At 35.5% G+C, this 16,948-nt stretch overlaps 1 long non-coding RNA gene across 1 annotated transcript in view; it reads left to right on the forward strand.

Annotated features, from left to right (window-relative positions):
• The window catches only part of LOC113251393 (uncharacterized), a 94,184-nt gene extending 91,103 nt beyond the window's left edge, over positions 1 to 3,081 (forward strand). Inside the window, exon 3 of the long non-coding RNA XR_003314449.4 lies at positions 2,493 to 3,081. This is a non-coding gene — a long non-coding RNA (uncharacterized LOC113251393). The remainder of the gene's footprint in view (positions 1 to 2,492) is intronic.
• Positions 3,082 to 16,948: the final 13,867 nt, after the last annotated feature.

The following is a 16,948-nucleotide window of genomic DNA, read 5'->3' on the forward strand; positions in this document are numbered from 1 at the left end:
CTCTGTACTTGGGCTCAAACCAATAGAACACTGGTTTTCTTTTTTTTTCTTTTTTCTTCTTTCCTTCCTCCCTTCCCATCCTTCCCCTTTGCCTTCCCCTTTTCATCCTCCTATCCTCCTCTTTCTCATTCTTCTTTATGATGGCTATTGATAAGTGGTCCAAATAGTTCTTATTCTACACATATCCTTGATCGTGATACATGCTGCAAAGACCATCTGAGTCCTAGAATCTAAACTAGTTTGTGAAAATCATTCATTATGCATTTTAAAATGTATGCTATTGCCTCTTTAACATTGACATTTCAATGTTCATAGGAAAACTTTGGGAAAAATAAAGCTCAAGTATGGAGCCCCCACACACCTGATACCCTAAAAAATGGCTAGCAGTTTACTCTCAAATGAAAATGATTGACTCAATACTTAAAACAACAGAGCATCTGAACAGGGAGGTAAAAAGATTGTGATGGTTGATTTTATGTGTTTACTTGACTGGGACACAAGGTACCAGGATTAAAAATTATTTCTGGGTGTGTCTGGGAGGCATGAGGTTAGCATTTGAATCAGAGGACTGAGTAAAGCAGATTATCCTTCTCAATGGGGATAAGTATCATCCTATCCATTTAGGACCTGAATAAAACAAAAAGATGGTGGAAGGAAGAATTTGATACCTCTGCCTGACTGATAGAGCTAGGACATTGGTCTTCCGCCTTCAACTGGAATTTTCACCATTGGTCCTCCAGTTCTCAGAACTGAGCATCAGCTTTCTTGGGTCTCTAGCTTACAGACAGCAGATCATGGGACTTCTCAGCCTCCATAATCGCAGGAACTAATTTCTTATAATATAGCATAATAATATGATATCATAATTCCTTACAATACATTACAAAGACATATATTGTATATTTGTTCTATTTCTCTGAAGAATCCTAATATAAGGATTGTCTTTGTTTTTTAGAATAGTATATCAGACAATTCTTCTCTTGGAAAGAGCAGAGACAAAGGACTGAAAGATCAATCAGAAGACCATTAAAATACAGTATCTGTGATATAATAAAGACCTATGACTATGGCTATAGGTCAGGAAAGAAGATACAATTTTCAAGAGAGATTTATAAAATATATGCAAATAAAATTATAGAAGGCAAATGGACATGTATAAGAAGCCATTATAAGAGAAAAATTTTTTGAAAGTAGATAGTGGTGAGAACTATAAAAATGCAATGTGTAAGTCCTGAAATCAAGCCCCACGTCAGGCTCCATGCTCAGTAGGGAGTCTGCTGGAGATTCTCTCCCTCTCCCTATGCCCCTCCCCCTGCACGTGCTCTCTCTCTCTCTCAAATAAATGAATAAATCTTAAAAAAAGAAAAAAAAAGAATAATGACATCTACCATTGAGTTATACCTGGAGAAGGCAGAGAAACTATAGTGGCAAATAAATTAACTTCTCATGCAAAGCAATACATTTTTGTAGCAATATATATATCTCCAACCATGAAACAAAACAAGATAAATTTCACAAAGCAATAGATTCCAAACATATAAAAGCTCAACCTTCAATTGTATATACAATAGGAAAAAAAAGATGTTGGACAAGGATTCTTTATGTCCTATTTATAGATAAGTATAATGATAATACAAAAGATATTAAACAATGGTCACATATATAGCCATAATAATTGTGAGGATAGTAAGTAATATGTACATTGAGAGAGTATAAAGTATTTTCACTTACATTTTTATTTTATAAATGGATTAGTGGACTTGGGTGTTTTCCCCATTGTTTTACAAATATTAAAGAAAAACTCAAAAAGATAAAGCAATTTTTCTTGGATTATGCAGCTATTGTGATCTCAGGACTTATGGTTCCCCCTGCTTTATGTTTAAGTTACAAACATATAGAAGTACACAAATACTGACACCTTCCTAAATGGCCCCTTGGATTTAATGTAATCCTTAGTACCAGTTTTTAGGTGTAACTCAATCACTAAAATGTATATTCTTTGATTACATTTGGCTATGTTAATAAGATTTTCTGGACAGAGTTCATAAGTATATTTTGATGTAACCTTTTTGGAAAGACCTTCATTTTCCATTTTAAAATCCCCCTTTTTCCTTTGTTGACACTCTGTAAGTCTTTAAGTTTATTCTAAATCTTCATTCAATAAGTAATAAATTATCCATGTCTCATTAAGCCCATGCTCTAAAGTAGTTGGTGTGGATCTGTGTTTGTGTGTTTGTAATTGGTGTACTTAATATATGCCTTTCCAGCATTCTTTTGCTGAATTACTTGTTGCCTAAACTTTATCATCATCAAGTGGCTTATAACATGTTCAGATGCCTATAAGGTGTGCTAAATTAAATTTTATAAAGACAAGTGTTTTCTAAAGGGTGATTCCAACGATTTTGTGTATAAACACCCACCAACACACAAAAAATGCACATGTACATTCTCTTATTGTTTGTTCTATTTTAACTATTAGTTTTTACTTACAGATTTGAAAGGAAGCTGGCTATCAATACTGTCGTCACTGAGAAATGTTGTTGGTGATACACCTATCTATGGGAAAACCAAATCCAGCTGTTGGAGCCTGTGACGTGTAAGGTATAAGCTTGAGCTGATGAAGCGTCTACCTGAATTGGGCATAAATTCATTCTTACTGGCTAACTAACCAGTTATGGTTTTCTGCATGGAAGATATTGCTGGACAAGATGTTTCAGGAAGTGTGTGTTTTGGGTCCCAAATTAGTAGAAGGAAGGGTGAATGGCTCATTTTAGTTAGAAGTGTCTTTATTGCACACTATTTCTCCCTTGAATACTCTCTATATATGGTTCATAATTGTCTTGCTTGGTTCTGAGAGCAGTAGTTTTAGTGTAAAACAAATGGAGGGATGCCTAATTGGGTCAGTTGATTAAGGTTTTGCCTTCAGCCCGGGTCATGATCTTGGGGTTCTGGGATGGAGTCCCGCATCAGGCTCCCTGCTCACCGGGGATCCTGCTTCTCCCTCTGCCTGCTGCTCCCCCTGCTAATACTCTTGCTCTCTCTCTTTCTCTCTATCTCTGATAAATAAATAAATTCTCTTAAAAAAACACAAATGGAAGGGGAAAGATTACTGTTGTCTATCATTATGTATAAAGCGAAATATATATTTTCTGGTGTATACATTGTACATTTGTTTCTGGCTTTTTATTTTTAATACTATTAATTGTGCGTAAGGAAATACAGAGTTCTTCATCCCAGATCATGCTGGGTTTTTTTTGTTTAATTTATGTACTTAATAAACTTTAGAGAAAGACAGTAGTCTCAGCATTTTCCTAGCTTGAGATCAGTATTCAAGTTAAAATTTATAATTGGACAGTTGCTAAGGTTCACTTATAATGCCATCCCTGTTCTCTTCCCTTCTGGAAATATTTATTTACCTCTTCTTTTACTTCTTTTACTTATTCATATTATATGTACTTTCATACATAGAAAGTTCTATCGTTCATAAGAAACTTTGAGAAAAAGTTCTGTTGAAAGTTCTTTTACTGTCGCAATTGAATGTTCTTCTTTAAAAATATTAAACTTACATGCTTATGGGCACATATTCATTGGAGCAGAGAAACGAATAGCTTATATATGGCTAAAATGAAGAATTAATTTTGAGATACTATGCTCCCAGTAAACTTGTTAAACAATAGGAAAACTGGTTACACGTAGGAAAAATACATGTGTCATATACAGTTCAATCATCTGACTAATTCCCTCATCTCTACCCCATCAATATCAGTCTACAACAAGGAGTATGTTTTCCCTTGGACAAAGCAACAAGTGGAAAACAGGTATTTGAGCTTCTGAAAATAAAATACTGCCACATTGTTAGACCTTAATCTGATTTTATTCCCATTCTCTTGGTAGACTTTCCTGGTGGCAAACATTAATTTTAAGATATGATGGCAAGCGAAATAAGTCAATCAGAGAAAGACAATTATTATGTGATCTCACTGATATGTGGAATTTAAGAAACAAGGCAGAGGATCATAGGGGAAGAGAGGAAAAAAGAATGAAACAAGACAAAACCAGAGAGGGAGACAAACCATAAGAGACTCTTAATCTCAGGAAACAAACTGAAGGTTGCTGGAGGGGAGAGGGTGGGGGATGGTGTGACTGAATGATGGACATTGGGGAGGGTGTATGTTGTGGTGTATTGTGTAAGACTCATGAACCACAGACCTGTACCCCTGAAACAAATAATACATTATATGTTAATAATAATAATAATAAAAGATATGATGGCAATTCAGATATATACAATAGAGAACAAGAAAAAAACCCTGAGATTCATTCATATATGCCAGACACTCTGCTCTTATTCATTCATACCTAACATTTTTATCCTATTTCAATTAGCCAGGTAAGTGCTTTATATTTATTTACTCATTCACTTCTCACAATAACCCTCTGACATAGGTGTATTTTTAAGTATGTTAGATTATGCCATAGCAAGTTAATCACTAAATCTCAGATTCTTAATATAAGAAGAATTTATTTCTGTCTTATGGTCCATATCCAAAGTGAATTCAAAGTGAATTCCAGGCTGGAGATGTGTAGAAAGAGTTCTGCTCTACACAGTTACTCAAAACCAAGGCTGTCAATGCTACTACTGTCTATTCACTGGCCCAAAAGTGACACACATTACTTGTACCCGCATCTCTTTGGTCAAAGCTCATCTTATAGACCCCATAAAAGAGGGGTAGGGAAAAGAGGGGCACATACGGATGTGGTTTGGTAAACACCACTCTATTTGATTCTACTTAGTTCCATGTTTCATAACCATGCCTCTCTTGGGGGCTATGCATATTTATTACTTTTCTTGCTTGAAATAAAAAGAGACAAAGGATGATTTTAGTCAGGATTGTATCTCTTTGACAGTACAATGAATGCAGATCTCTGCATGGAGTCAGTTTTTCAGTTTTTCCAGTTCTAGTCTTTCCAGAAGACCTCAATAGAAGACTAATATAAGTGAATCTTTACCTTGATCCTCCTTATCAATTGATTTTTTAAACAAAAAGTATTAAAGCCAGACCCTTAATCTGATCTGTACCATAAGAGTTAGTTTTAATTTGTTATTATTTAAAGGAATATTCCACTTCAACTCCTAATGTTTAGGTTCTCCGAGGAGTTAGAATCTCACCACTGTAAATCCCCACATTTCTGGAATCTACACTTTTTTTTTTATCATGCTGGCAAACTAACCTTCCTTCCTTCCTTCCTTCCTTCCTTCCTTCCTTCCTTCCTTCCTTCCTTCCTTCCTTCCTTCCTTCTTTCTTTCAATTGTAATTCCAGTATAGTTAACATGTATCATTATGTTAACTATGTTTCAGGTGTATAAGAGTGATTCAACAATTCTATACATTACTCAGTGCTTATCATGATAAGTGTACTCTTCATCCCCTTCACCTACTTTTTCCATTTCACCACTCACCTTCCCTCTGGTAACCATCAGTTTATTCTCTACAGCTAAGAGTCTGGATTTTTGTCCGTCTTTTTTTTTTTTCCTTGTTCACATATTTTGTTTCTTAAATTCTACATATGAGTGAAGTCATATGGTATTTGTCTTTTCTGACTGACTTATTTCACTTAGCATAATACATTCTAGATCTATGCCCATTTCTTTTTTATAACACCTTGCAAACACAGGCAACTAGAACTAGTACAAACTAGGGGTGCCTGGTTGGCTCAGTCAGTTAAGTGGCCAACTCTTGGTTTCAGCTCAGGTCATGGTCTCTGAGTCCTGGGATGGAGCCCTGCATCAGGCTCCATGCTCAGTGGGGAGTCTGTTTGAGATTCTCTCTCCCTCTTCCCCTCCCCCTGCTCATGCTCTCTCTCTCTCTCTAAAATAAATAAATAAATTTTAAAAAGAACAAACACAAACTAATAACACTTTGTTTTCCCACCTCCTCTCCTATAGTCACAAAAGCTCTCTTTCCTATAATTTTAAATGATAGTTTAACCAACTTGTCACTGCATGACAACGATCACCTTCTTTTGAACCTCCAGTATTAGTTTCTTTGCTCTCTGGTCCCAGCTGCTAAGGCAATAAATAGCATACTCTATGTTTTTGTCCAGAAAATACTTTACTTGCATTATCAACTTTGGTAGGACATTGTAACGTAGATGGGGTGTCAACTGTTGCTATCTACCAAACACATACCCTGGTCTGGAACCCATCTTTGACCACTCCTGAAACTTTTGTGACCTCCTTGGTTTCATCATCAATCCTACTTCTCTTCTTACTCGACATTCTTATACATATATATATATATATATATATGATTTTTTTTTAAGTGAGGACTATGATTTTTGTCGGAATAGCTATTACTATCATCCCATTTTATAGATGAAAAAACTAAGGCACAGTGTTGTTAAATTACGAGCTGAAAGTCACACAGCAAATAAAGAGCGACTCCACCGGAGCTGGTCATTATTGTAACACTATTAATTAATTTAATTTTCACAACTCACGTCTTAGGTGTTTTTTATGTTAGGGGTTGTTATTTTACAGATAATGACTCTCAGTTCCAGCTAAGCATCAAAGACAGAATTTAAATCTAAGTATGTAGATTTTTTTGAGCCCTATCTGACCCCATGACATCAACATATCCCAAATTGGAATCAGAAAATATATTCTTCTTCCTAAAATCTGCTGCTCTCATGTATTCTTTGGTCAAGTTAATGACACCATCATCCACAGAGTCCATAAATCTCAAAATATTTGCCTCTTCCTTCTCCTAAATTCCTCTTATTCAATTAGTCACACATTCAAAAGGACTCTGGCATCTGAACGCACCCTGCAGCCTCTATTTTGTCTCCATCTTTTCTGGTTTAGAACCTTATCTCCTATTTCTGTTGAAGCATGGTAGGGGCATCCCACAGTCTTATCTGTTTATAGTCTCTTCCTGGAAGTTGTAGTTTTAAAATAAAGATTTGGTATATTATTTTCCTTTGTAAAAAGCCATTGATTAATGAAATAGCAGAAAGAGAAACCAAGAAAACAGTCCCATTTACAACTGCATGAAAAAATAATAAAATACCTGGGAATAAATTTAACCAAGGAGGTAAAGACCTGTACTCCAAAGCTATAAAACACCAGTGAAAGAAATTGAAGATAACACAAACAAATGGAAAGATATTCCATGTTAATGAATGGGACAAACCAATATTGTTAAAATGGACATATTTCCCAAAGCTGTCTACAGACTTAATGCAATCCCCATCAAAATACCAACAACATTTTTCATAGAACTAGAACAAATAATCCTAAAATTTGTATGGAACCACAAAAGAACCCAAATAGCTAAAGCAGTCTTCAAAAAGAAGAACAAAGCTGGAGGTATCACAATCCTAGATTTCAAGACAAAGCTGTAGTAATCAAAACAGTATGGTACTAGCAGAAAAATAGACCCATAGATCACTGGAACAGAATAGGAAGTACAGAAATAAATCCACACTTATATGGTCAAATAATCTACAACAAAGAAGTCAAGAATATATAATACAATGGAGAAAAGATAGTCTATTCAACAAATGATGCTGGGGAAACTGGGCAGCTACATGCAAAAGGATAAAACTGGACTACTTTCTTACACCATCCGCAAAAATAAGCTCAACATGGATTAAAGCTCTATTGTGAGACTTGAACCATAAAACACCCAGAAGAAAACATAGACAGTAACTTCTTTGACATTGGCTGTAGAAAGTTTGTTTGTTTTTTAGATATCTCTCCTCAGGCAAAGGAAACAAAAGCAAAATAAGCTACTGGAACTACATCAAAATAAAAAGCTTTTGCACAGCGAATAAAACCATCAAGAAATCAAAAAAGCAACCTACTGAATGGGAAACAATATTTGCAAATGATTTTTCCAATAGGGAATAAATAACCAAAATGTATAGCAAACTTATACAACTCAACACCAAAACACAAATAATCTGATTAAAATTGTGCTAAGGGCCCAAATAGGCATTTTTCTAAAGAAGACACACAGATAGCTGACAGACACATGAAAAGTTGCTCAACATCACTAATCATCAGGAAAATACAAATTAAAACTGCAATGAGATGTCGCTTGACACCCGTCAGAATGGCTGGAATCCTGAACATAAGAAACAAGTGCTGGTGAGGCTGTGGAGAAAAAGGACTCCTCATGCACTGTTGGTGGGAATGCAAATTGCTGTAACTGCTGTGCAAAACAGTATGGAGTTTCCTCAAGAAATGAAAACTAAAATTACCATATGATTCAGTAATCCTACCAGTGGATATTTACCCAAAGAAAACAAAAATAGTAATTTGAAAAGATATATACACCCCTACGTTTACTGCAAAATTACTTGCAATAGTCAAGATATGGAAGCAAACCAAGAGTCCATCCATAGATGAATGGATAAAGAAGGAGTGATACACACACACACACACACACACACAAGAATATTATTCAGCCATAAAAAAGGATGAAATCTTGACATTTGCAACAACATAAAGGACATAGAGAGTAAAATGTTAAGTGAAATAAGTCAGTCAGAGAAAGATAAATATATGATTTCACTCATATGTGGAATTTAAGAAACAAAACTAACAAAGAAAAAAAAGACAAAAAAATAGACTGATATACAGAGAACAAACTGGTGGTTGCTAGAGGGAAGGTGGGTAGGGACACGGCAAGACAGACAAAGGGATTAAGAGTACACTTACGGTGATGAGCACTGAAAAATGTATAGAATTGTTGAGTCATTGTATTGTATATCTGAAACTAATATAACACTATATGTTAATTATACTTCAACAACAACAACAATAATAATAATAATAAACACTGACAGTGCCTTGCTTCTTTTTGTTATAGAATAAACTCTAAATTTCAGTTAATGGGAGTGTGTAGTCCCCCTCAACTAAGGTGGGGAGGGCTATTGTTGGAACAAGTTTCATGAAGAAATATCAGTTTAGGACATAAAACATGTGCATAAGACATCAAAATGGAGCTGTCAAGTCAGAATTTAGATGTATTAGTCATTATGATATGGATTTTATTGAAATCTATGTAAACAAAATTACACTACCAAGGAAATGAGCACCGAGAAGGAAAGACTGGTGAAGTAGGAAGAAAGCCAAGAGAGAGAATGGCATCCAGGAAGACAAGGGGAGTAACTATAGCAAAGAGGATGGCTTAGTTAACTTTTTAAAATACTGCTGGTAGGTCAAGTAATATATAACATGTAATATGTAATGTTATAATATAATAATACATGATACACATTGTATCCTAAATATGTCTATATTCAGAATTGAAGCTTGAGTATACAGAGTGCCTGGAATAGAAGTTTTGGCAAACCCAGGAGTTCCAAAGCTTGGTTGAAGTGGGCAGCAGAGGGAGTCAGATGAGAGGAAGTGGAGGCAGGGGGCAGAAACACCAATTTTGAGGTGGAATTTCGATGCCAAAAAGGAACAAAGAAATGCTGTGGTAGTTGCTAGGTGAAAGCAGATCGGGTGTTCTTTTTGAGAAGGGTGACGTATACAAAAGATGGAAGCTTCATCCTGATGGTAGCAGTTCTTTTAAGAGGCAATTGATGAGGTGAACAAAATGATGATTAGGAAGGAACTGAGGGGTGGGTGTGAGGACCCAGAACCCTATACCACAGTGAGGCTACTGCCTTTAGACAGAAGCTTGGAAGTTTCATCAACAGTAAGAGAGAAAGAACAGAATGGTCTGTAGATACTGCAGGCTGGTAGGTGAGGTCAGCAGCACTAGATGTTCCCTCCTGGTAATTTTTTTATTTCTCGGTGAAATAGGAAGTGACACTGCCAGCTGGAATTAAGGTAAGGGAACTGATGAGTAAATGGGAATTTATCTGTGAGGTTATAAATCGAAATAAGTAACTTTTTTTGACTTTTTGATTCTTGTGTGTGTGTTCAGATCATGATTAATGTGTCTACTAATTTTATATCCTCAGCACATCCAAATATCTAGGACATGTCAGACTAATGACAATAATAGCAATAACAACACTAAAATAACAATAGCTCACATGTCTTAGGTACTTATTATTTGCTAGGCAGTGTTCTGAGAGCTGCATGTGAATAAACTAATTTAATCTTCACCAAAAAACTCTGAGTTAAGGAACATAATATCACATTGTACAGGTGAAGAAATCAAGATATTAAGAATGATATCTTACCCAAGGTCACACATTTAAAGAGAGAAACTGGTAAAATGAAAAAAAAAAAAAAAGAAAGAAAGAAAGAAAGAAAGAAACTGTCTCTAATATGAATACATTTCATGAGGACTCCAGGAAGACGGAGAGACTTCAGAGGTCAATGTTGAAGTATCAGGCACTTTGGTTAAGTCGGGATGTGACATTTTTGCAGCAGCATTTAAGGATACCAGTGCTGCCCCCATCACCCTTAAGTGGCCCCATATCTAAGCTCTTCTTAAGGATGTTTCTGTATGTGTAAACAAGCACCAGGGTCAGTGTGGTCAGATGTCCCTCAGAAAACAAAGTTTTCAAATGTTGCCTGAAACCATCCAACAGAGAAAATCAAGGTATGTTCCTGGAGGTTAGGGTGTGCACCTTAGTACCTTTGATATCTCCAGCAACTTGCAAATAGTAGGAGCTTGTTGATACTGATTATGAGGATGATGATGTTGTGGCTTTTTAAATTCACACCTTTATGTGCAGATAGCAATCACCTTGAAAGACTGATTGCTAATGTTCAAATTGCCTTTTGTGCAAAGCTGACAAATTTTCGACCTAATTGCTGTTGGCTATGTTTTCAGAAAGGTAGATCTTAATAATGACATTTAATTTTTCTTTTTTTGAACAAATGAATGAGTTTCAAGACTGTTTCTACAAAGACAGAGCACTATATAAATTCCACATGAAAGCAAGGCCTAATTTAAAAAATAATACCCTAATGATGCCTAATTACTTCCTTGAGAATAAGCAGCAACCTAATTAGTCACCTTTATCTTCATATGCACCTGGAATTGCTATTGTGAATAAAGCATACAAAGCACAGTCCATTTTAAAAACAATACTCTGCAGTGGGGGGAACCGAGAAGGTTGGGTTAGGTAGGCAAGGTAATTTATGACAAATCATTACACGTCCAATGGTATTTGATCCATTTTTTAGGGAATTGATAAAATAATTAACAGAGTTTGGAAAACTTTCCATTACAAGTTACAGAGAATTATTTAAGAGCTAAACATAAAACATTTCCTATAAAGCTAGATAAAATGCAGTTTAAGGAGACAGCATGTCTGTTTGTGTCAGACATTTCTCTGCCATAGCAAATGGCAACTATTAACTCCAAACTTTGAGATTTTATCCAGAAAGAACTTGGAAATCTTTTCTCAGTTAGATAATGTCTTCTCAGAAATGGGCTGTGGACAGGATAGATTAACCAAGCTGACAACCCCTCAAATGAGTTTCTGGAGGTGAGCCTTTGCAGACAGAAAGGAAAATAAAAGTTTCCATGTCTTCACCACTGCCACAGTGAATGGCTCAGAAATCAGTTTGTACCATCTCCTATAAAATTCAAAGTGAGAAAGTCAAGGCATAGTCTCTCCTTGGTCACTGCAGAAGAGCTAGTCACCTGTATTATTAACACTGTAAATCTTTAGAAACATTCAAAGTGGTCATTCTATCCAAGTGAAAACAATTCTACTTCACGGCAAATTATAAATAAATTACCATAGGAGGTAAAAGCAATCTTTCTGATTAGTACTGGACATTTCTGAGCAGTTACTTTTTGTATTTTGCGGCTTTTCTGAGTAGTTGCTTTTAGAGATATTTTGTTACCAATTGCTTTGTAATAGCTTACCACAAATTGAGCAATGTAAAAACAACATGCATTTATTAACACTCAGTGGCTGTGCACCAGGACTCTGGGAATTGCTTAGCTGACTCCTGTCCTTAGGGTCTCACAGACTGTAGTCAAAGCCATCCAAGGCTGAGTTCTCATCGGTGGGCTCCACTAGGAAAGGATCTGCTTAAAAACGGCTTCTGGTTGTTGGGCAGAATTCATTGCCTTGTAGCTGCAGGACTAGTAGCATTATTTTTGCTGGCTGGAAGCTGAAGAGCACCCTCAGCTCCTAGAGGCTGTCCAGAATTTCTAGAGACCCCCGGTAGTTAGTTCCCTGCCGTGTGGGATTCCCCAGCCCCGCCACAAACTTCATTAAGCCAGCAAGGAGAGTCTTTAGACAAGTGGGCTAGAACGACACAATCTTATATAAAATAGCATGATCACTGGAGTGACTTTCCATCAGCCTAGCTATATTTACTTGGTTAGAAGCATGTCCCCAGTCCTCACTCACTTAAGGGGAGGGGGGTAAACAAGGCCACGAAGACCAGGTAGCAAGGATCTTGGGAAGGCACCCTAGGAACTGTCCGGTCTTGTCACCTATTTATCATGGGGCACTTTTCTTCCCCTCTGTTCCAGCAAATGAATTTTTGTAAATTCTTAACTACCACTAAGGAATTGTGGACACTTTTATTTAGGAGGTTTCTTGAACCAGTCTGCATACTTAAATTCTCAGTTTTCTATGATGACTCTTACACTCCACCATCCTCCAGTCTCCTGCCTTTTCCACCAGGACCAAGAGCACATTGTCAATTCAAAAAAAGCAGATTACAGCCTTTTGCGGGTTCTTAACAGCCCTGTATAGTCAAGACAAGTAAGAGTCCAAGAGGCCCGGTTACAGGCACAGCCTTTAGACCTGAGCCAGTCTCTCAATGATGATGATCACATTGTCTTTTTCCTTATTTTCCTCTTAGGGCAACCTCTGCTAACTACAATTCAATTCTTTAGGCTGCTGAATTTTGCCTTCCCTTTAGTAACTGGAGAGAGAAAAACTTCTTTCAATTGATCCTTGGAATAGATCGGTTATCCAAGAAAAAGCTTTAGCACAAAGCATTTGCCCCAAACCTCTGGATCCCTACCCCCTTTTATTTTCTACTAGTAAACTTGGCTTTTAAAAAAATTGATGTTCACATTTTTATACCTGCCACTGCACCTGGCATCTAGGAATGGCCTGCTTAAAAAAAGAAAATTCTCTCCAAATAAACCACAAATGACTGGAAAATTATTTGGTAAACTATAGCTTTAAAAACATATAAAATGCTATTATTTTCTGATTATTAAGAAAATAATTTTGACATCTAGACTATTTCAATTTCTATGATGATCAATTATAGCAAGAATTGCTTACTGGTTTATTCTTAGATATATGTCTTTAGGCCACATTCCTTGTCTCTAAGCAACACTACACTTCATTCTGAAAAAAACAATCACCCAGCCTTCTCTGAGGAAAAGACCCCTCTCTGTCTTTATTCACAACATGCACCTTTGGGTCTTTGGCAATTTAATACTGACTTCAGACTCACTGCCATCGACATTCTTCTCCTCCCCTTCCCACCTGTGCATATTCTTTAAGCACCTATTGGATACACTTGAACCATTCATTTTCTGATTTTAAAAGCCGATTTTAGTCCATCATATCGTTTCTTCTCACTCTGATCTTCTAATATAATAGCTAGGTGAACTTTCTCTAGTGATTCTATAATTCTCACCTTGGATTTCATCTTTATTTAGAGACTCTAACATCAATATCCTTAAATAATTGTAAGCAGAGTCTTCTTTTCCAAAGACTAGTCTTTCTGTATATAATAATATATTAAAAAATATTATTACTTTGGCTTATGGGTGGAATAGCTCCAGCTCTATTTATATGCAGAACAATACAATGATCACATCCACAGTTCACTACAAAATCGAGTTCATCAGCTTCCTTTGCTGTACTTTTATTTCCCATGAGCATATGACTCATGAACCTACATGCTCCAACTCAGAGTGCCTAAGGTGAAAACACACACTTTGGAATCCTTTTCTCTATTGTTCTCCTAATAATACTGACCTCATCAAGCAGACCAGCTTCCCTGTTCCTCGTGAGCTCTCGGCCAAGGAACTCTACTGGCACTCTGCAACTTATCTTCAGTTCTTACACTTGGGTCATATTCCCAGGCCCTTTATGTTCCATATTTCGGATGACATTGGTTCATGGCCCCAGATTTTGCTGAGATTTACTTTTAGTAATTAGTAATTCTTCCACTGAAAATGCATAAATTAGGGTGGGGCAATGGGTGAAATAGGTGATGGGGATTAAGGAGTGCACTTGCCGCAATGAGTACTGGGTGATGTATGGAATTGTTAAATTACTATCTTGTACACCAGAAGCTAATATAACACTGTATGTTAACTGTATTGGTATTAAAGTAAAATTTTTAAAATGCACAAATTATGTGAAAATTTCACTGAGGCTGCCATGTTGCATAACCCCATGGCACATATATATTATAGGAATTAGTCCCTGTGGAGTTATGCAACACGGTGGTCCTGTCTGAGCAGTATCTAGAATCTAATTAAGTATAAATGGAGACTTGAGCAATTTTTTTTTCCTTTGCATATGGCCTGGCTCAACTAACTAGCCCATCTTTTCCAATTATCTGTTAGTTATCCCTTCAACTGGACTAAGAAGGTGAAATCTCAGTTAATATTTCTGTCCGTAGATTTTTAAAAATATTAATTAATTAATTACTATAAGAGGTGACCTAGTTATAAATTATTAAATGAAATTAAGAGTTTTGAGGGTTGATTATTTGCAGAATCTGGATGTATACATGGTAGCAGAGAACATTAAACTCTATGCCATGTTTCATGTCTTTCTTAGTCTCACAAATACATGGGATGCTCAATCTAAAATTGCTGGACTCCATTAACCTTATTTCTGAAATGAATAGAGAAAAGAGAAAAAATGTTGGCCACTATGTGAATCTTGGGTAGTATCTGGTCCCCCTGGAAACAGATTTGAATCCTGATATGATCTAACAGGCCACAGATCTATGCAGCATTTTATCTTGTGTTAAGAAAAGAAAGAAAGAAGAAAGAAAGAAAGAAAGAAAGAAAGAAAGAAAGAAAGAAAGAAAGAGAGAAAGGAAGAAAGAAGGAAAGAAAATAAAGAAAGAAGGAAAGAAAATAAAGAAAGAAAAAAAGAAAATTGAAAAGACATGCTCAGTCCTGAAAAGATACCTTAAAATGTCTGAGGTCCTATGAATGTAACCAAGAATTACAGTAATAATCTATGCTGGTGTAATGATCAGCCTTTCCATCTGGGTTTATATTCTCCTGTGAATCAAGTGGCCATCAGTATGTCTTCTGTTGAACTGTGAGTACTGTCTAAAAATCATAATTTTTATTTTGATACATTTTAGGATGCTTTGATAAATAATTATTAAAATGTGATTTCCGGATTTACTGAACAATGTTTCTCTAATTTATTTTGTTCCAAATTAATATAAGAAAAGTGTAGTCAGTTCAAGAATGTGACCAGGAGTCTTAGTCTCTAGTCTCTTTATATGCTTTTTGAATCGAGGTACATTTTCCTCTCACTTTCAGTTTCCATGAGGAAGAATTTATCCCTAAACTGATTTCAGGCCAGTCTCTTCACCCTTTTCCTTATGTGGCCAAGGAAGAGATAAACAGACTTCTCTAACTAGCAAATTTGGAAAAGAATAACAGAAATCAAAGCTGACCTCCATCCTGCTCATTGCTCTCAGGCACTAGCTACTCTCTGGGAGCACATTTTCTCCTTAGATTTTCCACGCTACAAGTTATGCAAGGGCCCGTCTTACAGCACTGTCCTGAGGGTTCGAAGTAAGGGAGAGTGGAAATGATGAGAATAGGCATCCTGTCATCTTCTGGACTTTAAAGTATTTTTAGCATTTTATAATTAAATGTGTTACTTGTAGATCTTTGGTGGATATGTACCCAGTAATTAATTCCTTTCTATTTATAATTTGCTATGAGGTATTTTTTAATAATAAAATAATGCTAAATTTTATTAAATGATTTTCTGCACCTAATGAGATCATTCATCTTCTTTTTTTCATTTTTCAAAGTAAGCTTATGTTAAACTGCATTCATGCATTTGTTTTTATTGTACCTAATTTAAAACCAACATCATGTACTTGGAATAATCCCAAGTGTGTCATATATATGTATTTTTTGGGGGGTTTGAATTGTTAGTTCACATTACTTTAAGAATTTTCCAATTTATATTTGTAAGATTGGTTCTTTTTTTCCCCTCTATGTTTTGATTGTTGTTTAGAATTATATGTTCCTTTGAAAGTACATTGTAAATCACTCACAAATTTAAATCCAGACCAAAATTTATCCTGCGTAAAATTATAAATTAGCAATTCAATTACTTTAATGGATTTCGAATGCTTCATGGTTCCTGTTTCTTCTTGAAACAACCCCCATAAATGTAAATTATTCTCACAATTGTATCTTTGTGTTCTAAATTATTAACATTTATTCATATATATTGTTACTCATATTCTTCTTTCTTTTATTTCTGCTTCTTCTCATTTCTTAATTTGGGTGCTTAGTTCATTTACATTAATTTTCCTATTATAAATGGAGCATTTAAAGCTATATATTTCCCTTTTATTTCTGCTTTAGATTTATCCTAAGTATTTGATAAGTTTTTCTTATTATTCATTTCTAAAAATGCTGTATTTCCCATTAGGATTTATTCTTAGATTTATTTATTCTTAGATGTAAATCCCATTAGGATTTATGCTTAGTCTATTTATTATAAATTTGACTTACTATGTCATATTGGTGAATGAGACCTTTTTACCAATATGTGAGCATTCTTTTTCTCTGGTTTTAATTTATGCCTTAGCATTTACTCTTTTCTTCATATTGCTATACCCTTTTGTTTCTGTTTATATTTGCCTAACACATTTTTTCATAATTTACTTTCAAATTTTTTGTGTAATTGTGTTAAATGTATTTTACCTATAAATAGTTTAAAAGTTCGATTATTTTTTATCAAGCCTGAAAACCTTTGACTC

Source organism: Ursus arctos, unplaced genomic scaffold (assembly GCF_023065955.2).
Source record: "Ursus arctos isolate Adak ecotype North America unplaced genomic scaffold, UrsArc2.0 scaffold_10, whole genome shotgun sequence".
In the NCBI taxonomy this organism is placed as follows: domain Eukaryota; kingdom Metazoa; phylum Chordata; class Mammalia; order Carnivora; family Ursidae; genus Ursus; species Ursus arctos.